The 16,325-nt window shown below is 41.3% G+C and overlaps 1 protein-coding gene across 1 annotated transcript in view; it reads right to left on the minus strand.

Moving 5' to 3' along the window:
* The window catches only part of PIK3AP1 (phosphoinositide-3-kinase adaptor protein 1), a 140,318-nt gene that overhangs the window by 64,685 nt on the left and 59,308 nt on the right, over positions 1 to 16,325 (minus strand). The window lies entirely within an intron of this gene.

Genomic DNA, 16,325 nt, shown 5'->3' on the forward strand with positions numbered 1-16,325 from the left:
ACAGACTGAGCCTACCAAGGGTCCACCAACATGCTTCTTAATTGCCTCCTCTCTACCCTTTCGCTAAGAGCTGACTCCTATACTGATCAAGCAAGCGATCGACAAGCATTTATTCAGCACCTGCTGTGTGTGAATCATTATGCTAGGTACAAGAGAAGGAAGGAAAAGTGCATTTATTAAGTGTCTAATATATGGCAGGCACTGGGCTAAGCACTTTTACAAACATTATGTCATTTGATCATCACAACAACCCTATGATCTTTCAATTGAGGAAACCAAAGGTTAAGTTACTTGCCCTAGGTCACACTGCTAGTAAACATCTGAGATCAGATTTGAACTCGGGTCATCCTGACTCTAGCACTCTCTCTACTTGTACAGCCTAGGTGCCTTGGCTGAAGAGTCAAAGACAATCAATGAATCAATTCTCACTTTCAAGGAGCGTATAGGAATCACACCAGAAAACAAAGAATTTTACAAGGATGTATGCTGGGGAGATGCTTCAGTCAGAGAAATAAATAACATGGTGCTAACTGTTTTCTGAAGTCACCCACTTGGGAGAGGCGAACAATGTTTGCTAAAGCTGGAACCATAAAGGGTCTCAGGGTCGGTCCTGGTTTCCTGGCTCCTAATGGTAGCCACGATTCTCTTCATCTTGTTCCATTCCTTCAGCTCCCATGTTTCTCTTGGCTGCTATTGGCCTGGGTGCTTCAATATACCACTCTGCCCTTGCAGCTCCTGCAGACAGATCTCCCAGTGACTGTGGAGACTTTCGGCATCCAGACTTGTTCTCTCTTCTGGGACTTACATCCTCTTTCTCTTTACCTTGCTCCCATTCCTTCATCCCCTGGGCCTCTCTTAGTTGCTATTTGTCTAACTATAGGTCACGCATACCACTCTGCCCTTGCATCCCCTACAGATCTCCAAGTGGCTATTTATGGGGGCACTGGTTCTCTGGACCTGTTCTGGCTTCTGATGCTCACTCATTTTTTCCCCTTTTGCTTTCCTGACTTCTGACTACATTGTAGTCCTTGTGCCCTGTGTTCCATAGATACTTACATCTGGTCCCCTGATTGCCTGCTGTTCCTATATAATTTTATGCGTATATACATACACACGTGTATGTATATATAATCCTATGTGTGTGTATGTATGCTATGTAATTAAGTGCCAGCTTGTCTAACATAGTTTGAAAATGTTGGAGGATACAGATGGGGTCACTGTGTATGACCCCAAATGAGATGGGATAGATAATAGGTCTGATATATAGGAGACTGTTGATCTGACATACAACAGTATGAGGTAAAGCTAGATAGGAAAGGATGGATTGTGGATATGACAGGATTTAACTCAAAAGTTAAAAAGTATTGAGTTGCCCCACGCCTTAAAGAAGGTGTAGAGACATGGTGTGGCAAGTTAACAAGTCAACAAACACCCACTCTTTGTTAGGCACTATGCCAAGTACCCAGGGACACAAAGAAAGGCAAAAACAAAGAAACAGTCCCTGCCCTCAAGGGGCTCACAGTCTAATGAGGGAGGCAATATGTAACACACACATAGCATATGTGGAGTATATTCACATATGCCATACATGTAACATATATAATATAGATATAATATATACATATATAGACAAGTTATATACAGGATACGTTGGATCCAACTTTAGAAGGAAGGCATTTACGTAGGAGTTAGAACCTGGAGCATTGATGCAGTTGTTCCAGAAAAATACTGTCCTTGCTCCATAATAAAGTGGGGTGGGGAAGTGGTATAGTTCAGTTCACCTATGAAAGCACGTGACCCACCCCTTCTCCTACACCCACCAGCTAGGTGTGCTGCTAATCCTGATCCCTCTCCTGGGACCCACCAGAAGCCCAGCCCCATGGAGAAAACAGAGGATGGCAAGGCCCAGGCCCAGAGGGCTCCAGACCACACCATGTCTCTATAGGTACCTGAAGCAGTGGGGAATATAGGCACCCCACCCTAGTTATGGCTCTGTGCACTCCCTAAGGTCACTCTGTATTATACAAAGATTGACTTCCTGTACAGGTACAGGTTGGACCAGCTGTCATACAAGATCTTTTCTAATTCTGAGATTCTCCGAAGATAAATAAAGGCAGAGAGGGAAGAGAAAATGGCAAGTGTGTTTAGTGGATAGTGGGAAGACTGGCTTGACTAGAATAGAGGGTGTGTGTTAGCAAGAGGAAGGAACTAAGATTGAAAAAGAAAGATGAGAGCCAAGGGGTGATGCAACACAGTAGAGGGCTCTTATAGAGTCTTCTAGGGACGTGACATGAAAGCAATGGTTTAGAAAGATGAATCTGCTAGCAGTGTGCAGGATGAATGAGGATGGGAGAAGTGAGAGGCATTGGGACTTCCACCTAGAGAACAACTGCTTGCTAATTGGAAGTAAACTCTAACACATGCTTTTTGGTCAATATCAAAAAATTCAAATTGACAAAACATTAAATAGCAGTGGAGTCGGATAGGCAGTATGTTTACAGACTTAGATCAGGGCATGGTATTGTATGTGACTTGGCACAGCAGGATATCGAGTTCAGTACATCCAAAATATACTATGTTGTTATGATTCTTTAGTCATGTGTGACTCTTTGTGACCCCATTTGGGGTTTTCTTGGCAGAGATACTGGAGTGGCTTGCCATTTCCTTCTCTAGCTCATTTTACAGATGAGGAAACTGAGGTAGACAGGATTAAGTGACTTTCCCAGGGTCATACAGCTAGTAAATGTCTAAAGCCCGATTTAAACTCAGGTCTTTGGGACTCCAGGCCCACGCTGGCCCTCAAATATACTACATGAGGCGGGTCTTTTTCTCCTGGGGTCTATGAGCTTGTTCTTTGAAAACTATTTTGATAACTATATTTCAATGCCTGATTCTTCATGGTTTCCTTTGTAATCCTATGCATCTCATTTTATTTCAAACATTATTCTGAGAAGCAATGTACAAGCTTCCAAGAGGTCCATGGCATCAAAAGGTTAAGAACTCTTGATGGAGGGTGGGTGTAGGTAAGTACTAGGAGACGGTGGGGGAGGAGTCTGGACCTATGATTTCATCAGCATGGGGAACTTCCAGAGTGGTAACATCCTCTGTTGATACAGATAAGCCACTCCTAACCTATGGTCTTAGAGAGTTGTTGGTGCCACTTAGGGGTGGGGGCTTTAAACAGTGTCAAATAATACATAGGAGATATTCTTCCAGAGGGGTACTGAACGATAAATCAGAGAGAGAAAATCCATGGGCCAGGGTATGAGCTTTGGTTGTTTTGTTTTCATTTTTTTGTTGTTGTTTTAAGTACTTTAATAAATTCTTTGCAATTGGAGAAGTAAATTGCTTCCAAAAAAAATCTAAGGTATATGAAGGCAATCTTATAATTAGTTACTTTGTGAGTGCTGGAATCTAGGGTGGTAATGGGGTGGGGCAGGTACAGACGCTGAGACTGGAAGTTGGGTTAGGCCAACTGGGGATGTCTGATGGTCAGTACAGAAATGGAGTCATGACTGGAAGGACCCAGCAGAGTCCAGAGTCCAAGGTTCCATGGAAGCAGGAGGAAGTAAACAGTTGAAGTGAGTAGACCAAAGAAACCCACTTTTAGTCTTAGGAAGAATAGAGGCAGGTAATAGATTCTAGACGGTAAGGCCAAAGACAGTATCTCAGGGTCCAGTCCAGACAAAGCTGAACCTCTGACTTGTCTGGATTAGACCAGCAATCTGATGGCATTGTTTTCCTTGCCATTCTTTGAAGACAACACTCTATCCCCAGGCTTAGTGAATTTTCACTGGCCACCACCCATGACTGGAATTCTCTTCTTCCCCTCCATCTCTTGGCTTCCCTGATTTCCTTTAGATCAGCTGAAATCCCACCTTCTGTAAGAAGCTTTGCTGATCTCCTTTAATGCTGGTGCTTTCCCTCTAAAATTATTTCCAATTAGTTTTCTATATGTATATGTGTGAATATATATGAATATATACAGACACATACACATATCTATATCTATCTATTTTTCCACTTGTCTTTCTGTCAATCTATCACATACATACATAGGCAGCTAGTTGGTACAGTAGGTAGAGCACTGGGCCTGAGGTCAGGAAAATCATAAGTAAAGATCTGGCCTTGGACACTTACTATCTGTGTGACCCTGGACAAGTCATTTAATATATATCTGTCTTGGTTTCCTCAACTATAGAAAGAGGACAATCATAGCATCTAACCTCCATGCTTATTTGAGGATCAGAATGAAATATCTTTAAAGCCCTTGGTGCAGTGCTTGGCACATAGTAGACACTCTCTAAGTGCTTATTCTCTTCCCCTTCCCTTGTTTATATATAGTTGTGCGCAGGTCGTATCCTCCATTAGATTGTGACGTCCTTGAGAGCAGGAGTTGGTTTTGCCTTCTCTCTATCTCCAGAACAGAGCACAATGGCTGGCACATAGTAGGTACTTAAATGCTTGTTAACTTGACTCATCCAGAAACAGAAGTCAAATTTTCTTCTAATTCAACAGACATGCACTGATCACTTCTTACGTACAGAGCACAGGAGCAGCTGCTGAAGGAGATAGACAGATAAACAATACTCAGTCACTGTCCCTCAGAGTCTCCAGTGAATGAAAGGAATAGATGCATACAGAAGTAACATTAAAAGAAATCAGAAAAAGTTGAATCTATGAGAGACAGACAGCTCTAGGTGTGCTCTGAGGAAGGAAAGATCATTTTTTGCAAGGTTTTGAGCCCTGTGAAGTTGTTGACTGTGGCAGAGAGACTTGGCTCACTTACATATTTACCTATTCAATTTGGGTGAAAGATGAGCTATGGTTATGAATTCCACTCGTTTTGCCGATTTCCAATGAAGACAGCAGCCTAGCAGAAAAAACTCAGCGGTCTACTCAATTTCAGGACTGTTTGGACCAGATTCAAAATTGGCTCTAACTCGTGGAGGTGGCCCTATTCATTTAACCCATTTAATGGGTCCAGGGATGTCTCGATTTTCCAAATAAAAAGTTCCCTAAGGCAATCCAGAGCACAGGGCTTTTCTGAACGCTTTCCTAAATAAGCACTGCCTTTCTGGGATTTAGATACTTAAAAGCCACAGGCTGGAGTTGAGATGGATGGTTTTTTAAACGAAATAAGATGAAGGTCAGTGCATTCAAACAGCGGTAAACCATAATTGCTACCGAGCCCCTTAAAAGCTCGCTGTAAAAGCTCCAAAGTGGCTAAACGTAATCCACCTCACAAGGAGGTCAAGCAATCTTGAGGTCGTGAATGCTTCAATTTTGCACATTAGTGCCCTGGCTCTTCCCCTTCCTTGATAAAGTTCCATCGGTGAGGAAAAGCAGTTGAGCATGGGTGGGGTTGGGATCATGGGGGCCAACTATTAAATAGCAAAACAGCCTCTGCACCATTTGGAAAAAGAGTATGTATTAGAGGATGTGATGTAGCTAGTGGGGAAACTGGCATTACAGTATTAACTATGGAGTTAAGGAAAATACCTCAAGGACGGCAAGAAACAGATATACTGACCCCAGCATGAAGGACAAAACTGTTTCCAGGATATTGACGATCATAGGATCTCAGCATTAAGAGGGACCTTAGGGAAGGTCCTGTCCTCCCTCATACCCAATAAAGATATCCCTTCTATACCACCCTAGATCCATGTCATTCAGCTTCTCCAAAGATCAAAGTTACCTACCTATGAAGTCAGTTCATGCCTTTGTTGGTTCTAATTGTTGTTATAGGAATCAACCAATCCACAAATATATTAAGCAATTACTATGTGCAAGGTGCTCTGCTGGGATACTGGAGATACAAGTAAAGGATAAAACCACCCCAAGCTTATTTTCGAACAGGACATATAAAATACATGTAGCATAAATATAAAATTAATAAATATATACAAAGTAGCTATAGTACAAAATAGAAGATATGAGATACGAAGAAACATAAGGCAAACTCCTTGAAAACAGGGACTGTATCTGTCATCAAGGTTCTCTATTCTATATTATATTTTTCCAGGCTTCCCTGCCAAGAGAGGTAGAGTAGCATAACAGAGAGAGGTGCTTAGCATTTGAAAGACCTGGGTTTACTTGAGACTATTAGCTATGCGTCTGTGGACAATTTATTTAACCTCTCAGGACCACAAGCAACCTTCTAAGTGAGGGTGAGCTGATAAACATTTAACAACTGGCTCTCTGGGAAAAGTTTAATTTGCATTATTAGCATTCCATCACTTTCTTTGAGTCATGACACTCAACAAAAAAAGCAAACAAGCCCTGATTTGTGTCATTTGCCAATTCCTAATGTATGAATGCTTATAGTGAAAATTTAACAGGGGTGGCTAGGTGGCGCAGTGAGTAAAGCGCTGGCCCTGGAGTGAGGAGGACCCAAGTTTGGTTCCGGCCTCAGACACTTAACACTCACACAAAAAAACTAGCTGTGTAACCTTGGGCAAGTTACTTAACCCCAATTGCCCTCTAAAAGGCAAAAAAAAAAAAATTAACAACCAGCTCTCTGGGAAAAGCTTAATCTCCATTACTAACATTCTCTCCATCACTTTTAAAAGTCTAGACAATCAACAAAATAATAAATCTAGCCCTGTTGATTTCCAAGATGTACCTGCTCACAGTGAAAATTTAACAATTAGCTCTGGTAGGAGGAGCAGGCTCCAATATATCCCTGCCTTCATGACTCTAAGTTATACACAAATGGGTGATCTACACCAGCAAAGGGAGAGTGTTTACATACCAGGAGTTTCACAAGCCAATGAAGGGAGAGGTGTGTGTGAAGAGGGCCAAGGCTGATGGAACCACAGATACAGAGAGAGAAGGTGTAAGGTTAAAGTCTCCCAGATGACAGGTTAGAGTAACTCAGAAGCAGCTCTTGGGTTTCTCAGAAACTGCTAAAACTGACAAAGAAGAACTCAGATCAGGGGATGTGAAAGCCACCAAGTCATGGCAGCTCCAAGAGAGCCCCTGGAAAAATGTCCCCTCCTGTAGCTCCAGGTGGAATGACAATTTACCCAAAGGAGGAAAAGATTTGATGTTTTAAAACAGCTTCAGGTGAAATGTGCTCACAAGAAGGCTAAATTCTATGAAGAAGTTCATGATTTGCATGGTAATAAATATGCAGCACTTTCCCAACCTCTCTTTGATGAGAAGAGACTTTATCACCAGTGATGCTTCTCCAGGAATCTCCATTTTAAGGAAAGGCCCAGGCCAACTGTGTTCACTCCTTTAGTCCACTCTGGCCTCTGTTCTTCGCTCAACTGACTTCTTTCTCCATCAAGTTTGTCTCCCTGGAAGATCACATCCCCTTAAATTCCCCCTCCTCTTGTTGTTTGGCTCTCACCAGAAATTTCATTTTAAGGACAGGCCCAGACCAGTTGTGTTCAGGTATGAATGGACTCTATGGACTGACTCTATGGACCATACCCACTTGAGTACCTTCTTATCTTTACCCCTTCCCACCCCTTTACATTTTCTTTTAGTATATTATCTTCCTCTTCTATTGCAAGCTCCTTCAGGACAGGCACTGTGCTCCTTTTTGTTTCTGTTTATATTCCCAGCACTTGGCAAAGAACTTAATATGTCATCTCCATTTTGTTCAGTCATTTCAGTTGCGTCTGACTCTTCATGACCCCATTGGGGTTTTCTTGGCAAAGATACTGGAAAGATTAGCCATTTCCTTCTCCAGCTCATTTTACAGATGAGGAAACTGAGGCAAACAGGGTTAAATGACTTGCTCAGGGTCACACAGCTAGTAAGTGTCTGAGGCCAAATTTGAACTCAGGTTCATTCTGACTCCACAGTGGGAACTCTATCCATGGTGCCACCTAGCTTCTCTTCTTATCTCCCCTACTTGATTGTAGAGTCTTTTTGGGCAAAGATTACTGTTCCAGCCTCTTAAATGGCTTCTCTACCTTGATTAGGACTGCCAGATTAACATTCCAAAAACATGGCTTTCACTGCTACATCTTCTTTCAAAAACCAATTATAACTCCCAGTTGTCTACATATAAAATCCAAACTACTTGGGATGTCAGTAAAAATCCTCAATATCTGATCCTTTCCAGTCTCATCTCTTACTGTTCACCCAATATGAACCCTCCAATCCAGGCAATGAGGCTTCTGCCGGTCCTTTTACTTGGTCTCTTCTTACTTCCCTTTTCACCCAAGTATGAGGCATTCAATCTGCCCTCACCCTAAGAGCTCAGGATTGCCCAAGAACATACATACATACATAGGCACACATGCAATATGTATGCATTTGTATGCATATGTATGCATTTGCATAATGTAAATGTGTGTGTTTATTGATTGTGCACTCAATGTAGCCTCTGAGGCTGAGATGCAACAAAGTATAGATCAATTCTCTGCTGCTTGTGCTAATTTTGGCCCAATATAACACAGGTTCTGCACCAGCCAGCACTACACTATCCATATGTGAAACCATTGGTTACAGCTAATGGAAATGCTATGGATAAGTCCACTTGCCTTGGCAGTATAGTTTCCAGGGACATACACATGGATGAGGAGGTTGGCAAACACATATTGCCAGAGCTAGCTTAGTGTTTGGGAGATTCTGAAGGCAAGTGTGAGGGAGAAGAGGTATCGATTAGGTTGCCAACCAAATTGAAGGTCTGCAGAGTCATTGTGCTGACCTCATTGCTATATGCCTGTGAAACCTGGACAGTCTACCAGCGCCATGCCAGAAAACTGAATCACTTCCATTTGGATTGTCTTAGGAAGATTCTGAAGCTCACTTGGCAGGATAAGGTACCAGACACTCAAGCTGAACTTCCAAAGCATTCAAACTCTACTGCAGGGAGCACAGCTCCAATGATTGGCCATGTTGTTCAAATGCCAAATGCATATTTGCCTAAAAGATCATTTTAAAGAGAACTCACACAAAGCAAGTGCTCACATGGTGATCAGAAGTGATCCAAGGACACTCTCAAGGTCTCTCTGAAGAATTTTAGAATTGATTACGTGACATGGGAGACACTGGCACAGTACCACCCAGCATGGCGTGCTCTCATCAGAGAAGGTGCTGTGCTCTCGGAGCAAGGCAGAATTGAAGTGACTTAAAAGAAACTTGAGATGCCCAAATTTAAAGAATCTACCCCAAATTTGCATGTGGACTATTTGTGCCCAACCTGTGGTAGAGTGTTCTGAGCTCATATTGGTCTGATCAGCTACAATTGGACACACTGTACCTTTACTCTGACGTAGTGATACCATATTAGTCCTCTTCGAGTACAAAGGACAACAACCAACCACAGGTGTATAGATGTATAAATATATTTAAATATATATTTAAATCTGACCATGTCAGGCCCTCAGTTCAGGGTCAAATTTACCTTTCAGGACACTAATTTGCTGGTACTTTACATTGACTCTCCTTTATGTTGCTTTCCTGACTTAACTATACCTGTCATGATCTCTACCTGTGTGCATGCCCCTCAATTCCACTTGCCCCTCATCTCCATGTGCCTAAATGGACCCTTCACTTGATGCCTGTGATAACCTCTGGTAGCCATGTTCTCTTTAACCCAACTCTGAAAATCTCAGATCTTAATTTACTATGAGCTCTAACTACTGGTGGCTGCATTCACCATATGCGGCATTGTTAATGTAGACACCCACCTTGTAATCTCTACTTTGTTGTGGCCAGTAGTCCTTATAGTACATAATCAATTAGCCTCGGTTCCCAAAATATGCTTTGCATATTCTCAGCTTTACATTACCTGGGTGCCCTTGGGCATTCAAGGATTAAGCAGGAGTGGGAAACCAGTGGTTTTCTAGGTCCTTGGGTACTATAGCCTTTTGACTGAGTCCAAATCCTTTTATTTATTTTTTATTTATTTACTTATAGATAATTTTATTTATAGATTTATATATATATATATATTTATTTATAGATTTATATATATATAAATTTATTTATAAATAAATCCTATTTATTTATAGAACAAATCCTTTTATTAAGGGATTTGTTCTGTGAAGTTTGGATTCAAAGGGCTGCATTTGAGGACCTAGAGGGTCACATGTGACCTGGAGGCCACAGGTTCCCCACTCCTGGATTAAACCCTACTATGTTCCAGGTGCTATGGGAGATGCTGGGATATAAGGACAAAAAAAAGAAACCACACTACCCTCAAGGAGATTATTTTCTCTATCAGCACATCATTTTCTATCATTCATTCATTCTTTTCAATATATCACATTGTCTCAAAAGGTTTTCAAATAAAGGGCCTGAAGGACAACTTGTTAGGGAAGGTCCACAAAGACAGAGCACTTTAAGTTTTACAAGGTGCTTTGCTCATATAACCATCCGTAAGGTATGTAGTGCAAAAATCATTAACTCCATTTTATTGACATGGAAACTGAGGCTATAAGAAGTTAAATGACTCGCCACATAGTAGATGTCATTAATCAGGTAGGAATCATCTTCCAGTTCTAAGATTCTAAGGTGTTTTTATATGATACTTTTCTTTCAGGGGAAGAAAAGAAAAGGAGAAGGACTGCTTTCAGATAAGACAGTCTCTAGCATAAGCTAAGAGCTTTCCTTCTCCCCTTGCTGTTTGGAATTTCTTTCTCTTCTGTAAATTTAGTCTGTAGTCACTTACTTCTCATTTGCTACATCTCTCCCTCACCCTACCATCACCCATCTCTCCTTCCTTCTGTATGTGGTCTTAGGAACAATGCATAGGAACCTTAAGGATCACCTATTTCAACCCTTTTCACAGATTAAGAAACTGAGGCCCAGAGAGGGGAAGTGACTAGTGCTCAAGGTAATTATTATAGGTAGCAAGTAGCAAAGGAGGACAGCAAGGCAGAAATCTGTTTTTGATCAATCATAATAAAGAGAAGGCAGGGGCGGCCAGGTAACACAGCGAGTAAGAGCACCAAGTAAAAGCACCGTCCCCAGAGTCGGGATGACCTGGGATCGAATCCCAGCTCTGATACTTAGCACCACACCCAGAAATAACTGGCCGTGTAATCTTGAGCAAGCTACTTAACCCCAATTGCTTAATAAACAAACAAACAAATAAATAAATAAATAAAGAGAAGACAAATGAAAAGGTTCTGTGTCTGGGGGAAGGGGGAGAGTGGATTGTTGTCCCAAGTTCTCTCTCCTCCCCCAGATTATTCTCTAATTTAGTCATTTCCTCCTCCTCTGAATAGGCCAAACACTTAATATAGTCTGCCTTATATTACATAGTTTTACTAGGGCCACAGGGATGAGCTTACCTTGGTAGCATTAACATCAGAGGAAAAAGGATTTGAAGGAAGAGGAAGTAGGGAAAGAGGTGGAGGAGGAAGAAGAAAAAGAAGAAACTAGAAAGACAGGAAAGGAAGGAAGGGAAGAAGGGAGAGAGGAAAGAAGGGAAGAAAAAAGAAGGGAAGAAAAAGAAAGAAAGGTTCTTAGTGTACTTGAGAAAACAAACAGTAATAACAAAAGTTCTTAACATAAATTCATCGTTTACAAATGCTAACACTAATAATGACATATCTATGGCACTTTGAGTATTGGAAAGCATTTTGCAAACATTACTTCATTTGGGCGTCAAGACGCTCTGGTGAGGCAGGTGCTATTATTATTCCCATTTTTCAGATAAGGAAACTAAGGCTGAGAGACGCTAAGTACTTTGCCCAGGGTCCAAAATGTCAGAGATTGGATTTGAACCCATATCCTCCTTTCCATTCCACCATTGCTGTTTTTTCAATATGCTGATGATAATAGATCACAGTCATAGTGTCCAACTTATAGAGCCCAATTTTATGAGTATTTATTGTAGATACAAATGTCTGGGGTATAGGATGGCACAATTCAGTTTCAATAACTCTTTGGCTTCTGGACATATATCCTGCCCATGTCTAATTTCAGTAATCACCCACAAATCTTCCTTCCCTACACTCTCTCTTACCTAACCTAGTTAAGAAGAATTTTTCAGTCCATAAGATTTCCCTTCAATCCATTCCCTTCTTTCCCAGCAAACACAGTGTAGGAAAGGCAACATTGCCCATGACAGCTGCCACTCCTCATGCGGAAATGCCCAATCATCTTTTTGATGGAAAAAAAAGTACAGTGACAGCTCAGGAAATCCTAAATGCCAGATATTTACTGGCATTGGAGTCAGAAGGGAGAGGATAATATCGCCATTTCATGGTGCCAACATGACCACTATACTGGAGAAGAGCCCACAGACAAGACCAAAAGAGGGAATTAAAAATCATAACTGGAACTGAAGTTTCCCTACGTTTTCCCACAGGTCAACTACCCTGAACATCTGGTTTCTCTGTCACTCAGACCCCAGATGTGCCCCCAAAGACAACCCATTGTAGTCCTTCAGATAAACAGACCTCATGAACCTCCTTTCCTTGGCCCCCACTCACCTTTCAGATTCCAGTCTGTACCAGGCAATTTCTTCCGGTAGCGTGTGAAGCTGTACCGTCATGTTCCCACTCATCAGTTTATCCTTCAACTCTTGGGTCACCAAACTAATGCTCTCCCAGGACCACATAAGGAAGAACTTTCCTTTCCTGCCACCTGAAGCCACAAAGACCGGAAGAGGAGCGTGGTCCAGGATGAAAAGAAGGGGTAGGGGATAACTGCCACAAAGGTTTAGAGAGATCTCCAAGATCTGAGCTAGTCGTTTCACTTGGTGGAAGTGAAGTCAAGTTCTAAAGGAACTTCACAAGTATTTTAAAGTAAAATTAGAAACAGGAGGTGACACCTTGGGGTTTCTTTTTTTTTACTCTGCTATCTGCCTCACCTACTTTGCAGAGACAACAGAAATAGAATCCCCTCCCCCAGAAATTCTGTCCAGACTTCGGAAAGAAGGAATATCTCTCCTCCTCTGCCCCACCTTCCATTCATTCACAGGTTAAGCCAAGGTTGGGGGAGGGGGCTCCTGACCTCTCCTAGCCAAGAGACAAAGGCCTTCTTTCAGAGGCTGTACTTTGGCAGCTTCCCTGCACTGTAGACCATCTCTGTTCATTCTTCATCATGGTATGAACTTGAGACCCTTTCAAATCCTTTCGGTTATGCAGGTTCGGAATATTCCAGTGTCATCCTTGGCTTTTCATTTTCCTTTTAATACCCCCATCCAATTATTTTCCAAGTTCTATTGATTCTGCCACCCTGGCATCTCTCCCATTCCTGCCCTTCTCTCCACTCACACAGCTACCACCTCTCTTCAAGCTTTCATCACCTCTCGCCTGGACTATTGCTATAATCTCCTAATCGGTCTCCATCTCCAATCCTTTTCCTTTCTTACCCATCCTCTAAATAGATGTCAAATTCAAATTCCTAAAGTATAGAACTGACTATATTACTTTCCTGCTCAATAAATTCCAGTGGCTTCCTATTCTTTTCTAGGATCAGATTTTCTGTCACGTGACTCCAATGTGCCTTTATAGGCTGATTTTACATTACTCTCCCCCTCCCCCTCCCACACACTAAATGTCTCAGAAAAACTAGCTGATTGCATGGTTCCTGTTGATGGCACGAACACCTAGGCTGGCTGCGCACACAGGCTGCCCTACATGTTCGGAATGATTTTTTTCCTCACTTTACTTCTCTAACAGAACAACTTCAGCTCCAGAATTTCTGGGCTAATAACTGACCAACACGTGTTCATTGGCCCTGGCCACCAGCTTCATTTTATTGACCTAACTTTCCCCACCTATACAATGTAGGGCCTGGACTAGATGAATCCTAAGGTCTTCTCTAGCTCTAAATCTATGGGCCTTTTCTTTCCTTTTAGCATCTTTCCTCCTTTCTCCCTGGGGAAATAGGAAAGGTAAGCCAATCTGTAATTAGCTTCCTCCCAGACTCAACATAGGTACTATGTCCTACAGGAACCTTTTTCTGATACTCCTGATTGTTAGTGTTTTCTTGCTCCTCATATTATATGGTATTTACATATCTGTGTACATACTATATCCCTCCAGTAGAACGGGAGCTCCTTGAGAGCAGGGTCTGTTTCATTTTTGTCTTTATATTTCAGTACATAGTATAGAGCCTAGCACATAAGACATTTAATAAATGCTTGTTGAATTGAACTTAATTGGACCGAGTTGTACTCTCTCTGCTAGGACCCATGCCCTTTAATCAGCACTCATAGATACTAAAACCAGTTCTTACAAGTCATGGAAAACAAGTTTCAGAGCAGCGTTCTGGGGGGAAGGGGGCCCAGTAGACCCCTGTTTCATCTTTCAGGAAACCCCAGTGTTGCTAGCCAAGCAGGAGATACCACAACTCCTATAAACAGCTTCCTCTTTCTTCATCTCTTTCCGACACTTATAAATGTGTTTCCTCTTTTTATGTAAATAGGGTACAAATAGCAAAATGCAGCCACCTAACTGGCAATTCATAACAGGTCTCTTAAAATGGGAGTTTCTGGATTTCCGGTGGACGGGATGCATCCAAATCTACAAGATGACCAATGTATCAATGTACTTGTTTGAGAAGAAGCAGGAATTGTTTTGGGTTAGTAAAGTAAGTATTTTTTGACCAGACATCTTAAAAGAGAATTGTGGAAATAAAACCAAACCCATCATGTCAAAAGCTTCCTTTTGTTTCCACCTATCAATTATATAACTCATGGAATTGTTTGAATTGTTACATTTTCCTCACTTAGGCCAATTGGTTCATTTCTGCATTTGGGCACATTTATGATGTGAAGTTAGCTTCACTTTCTATTTCCAGAAAGGTTGTACTTTGCCATTCTCACTCATTTGTGAGAAACTAGCAGATGGGGTTTCACAATATGTCCAGAAGGGTATTTCCTGCAGGCTGCCTGGCAAAGAGAAGACTGAGGCAGAGCTTGATATGTTGGTAAAATAGCTCCAAGCCTAACTTGGAACTTCTATATACAGGAAGAAGGCAGGATAGATGTCCTTCACCTGGGAATTTACTGTAGGAGTAGACGTTGGGCTCAGTGATTGTCTGAAACCACTTGGAATTAAAGAATTTCCTGAAGCTCTGTTGAACCTGATGGAAAAGCTTAGAAAGTGGAAAGAAAGTGGTGTATATAAAGTCAGAGGATCAGAATTCAAATCCTACTTCTGCTACTTACTACCTACAGTATGTGGCTTTAGGCCAATCACTTAGCTTTTCTTTTGGAGCTTGGTTTCCTTGTATGTAAACTGAAGGGCTTGGACTAGATAACCCCTGAAGTCCCTTCCAGTTCCTATCCTATGATCTAGATTACCAAATTTTAGGTCTAAAAGAGACCCCAGGGATTACCTCGCCTAACATCCTCATTTTACAAATTAGGAAACAGAACCTAAGTGACTTGCCTATGACAGAGTACAATATTTCTCATCTCCCCACCAGGAAATAGCAATTACAGGAACAAGTGACCACAGAAATGCATCTCTGATTCTGGCAGTCTGAAGCTCAAAGTATAGTTACTAATAATGACCTAATAAATAAATGTGGACTCTGACAGGTGAAGTCCCTTTCCCCTACAGAAGTGGTTTAATAGTGTGATTTTCCCAGATTCAAAAATTGCTATGACTATATGGTTGTTCAGGGACATAGGAACTCATATTGTACCATGATAAATGCAATGATTAATTTTTTAAAAAAAGAATGGAGGATGTTCCATAGAAATTTATCATTTGGAACTATGTCCAAGGCAAAAAGTTTTGTAAGCTTGAATCCTTCCTTAAAAAATTATTTAGTATTTTATTTTTCCATACATTTATGGAATGTTATGTTATATGTAAAAACAATTTTTAACATTTTTTGGAGGGGAGAAGGCAAAGTAATTGGGGTTAAGTGACTTGCCCAAGGTCATACAACTAGTTAAGTGCCCAAGATCACACAGCTAGTTAAGTGTCAAGTGTCTGAGACTGGATTTGAACTCAGGTCCTCCTGACTTCAGGGTCAGTGTACCACCTAGCTTCCCCTTAACATTTGTTTTTAAAACTTTGAGTTCCAAATTCTCTCCCTTCCTCCCTCCCCACCTCCTACCTCCATTGAGAAGACAAATATAGGTTATACATGTGTAGTCATGTAAAACACATTCATAATAGTAATGTTGTGAAAAAAAATAGACCAAAAAATCCTAAGGAAAAATAAAGTAAAAAAAAAAAAAAAGGATGCTTCAATCTAGATACAAACACCATCAGTTCTTTCTCTGGGGATGGATAGCATTTTTCATCGTAAGTCCTTCAGAAGTTGTCTTGGATCGTTACACTGCTGAGAATAGCTAAGTCATTCACAGCTGATCATCTTACAATATTGTTGTTACCTTGTACACAGTACATTTCACTTTTCATCAGCCCATGCAAGTCTTTTCA

This window comes from Petaurus breviceps, unplaced genomic scaffold (genome assembly GCF_028583685.1).
Source record: "Petaurus breviceps papuanus isolate PSGF00001 unplaced genomic scaffold, PetGlider_PUasm1.0 90740, whole genome shotgun sequence".
Classification (NCBI taxonomy): domain Eukaryota; kingdom Metazoa; phylum Chordata; class Mammalia; order Diprotodontia; family Petauridae; genus Petaurus; species Petaurus breviceps.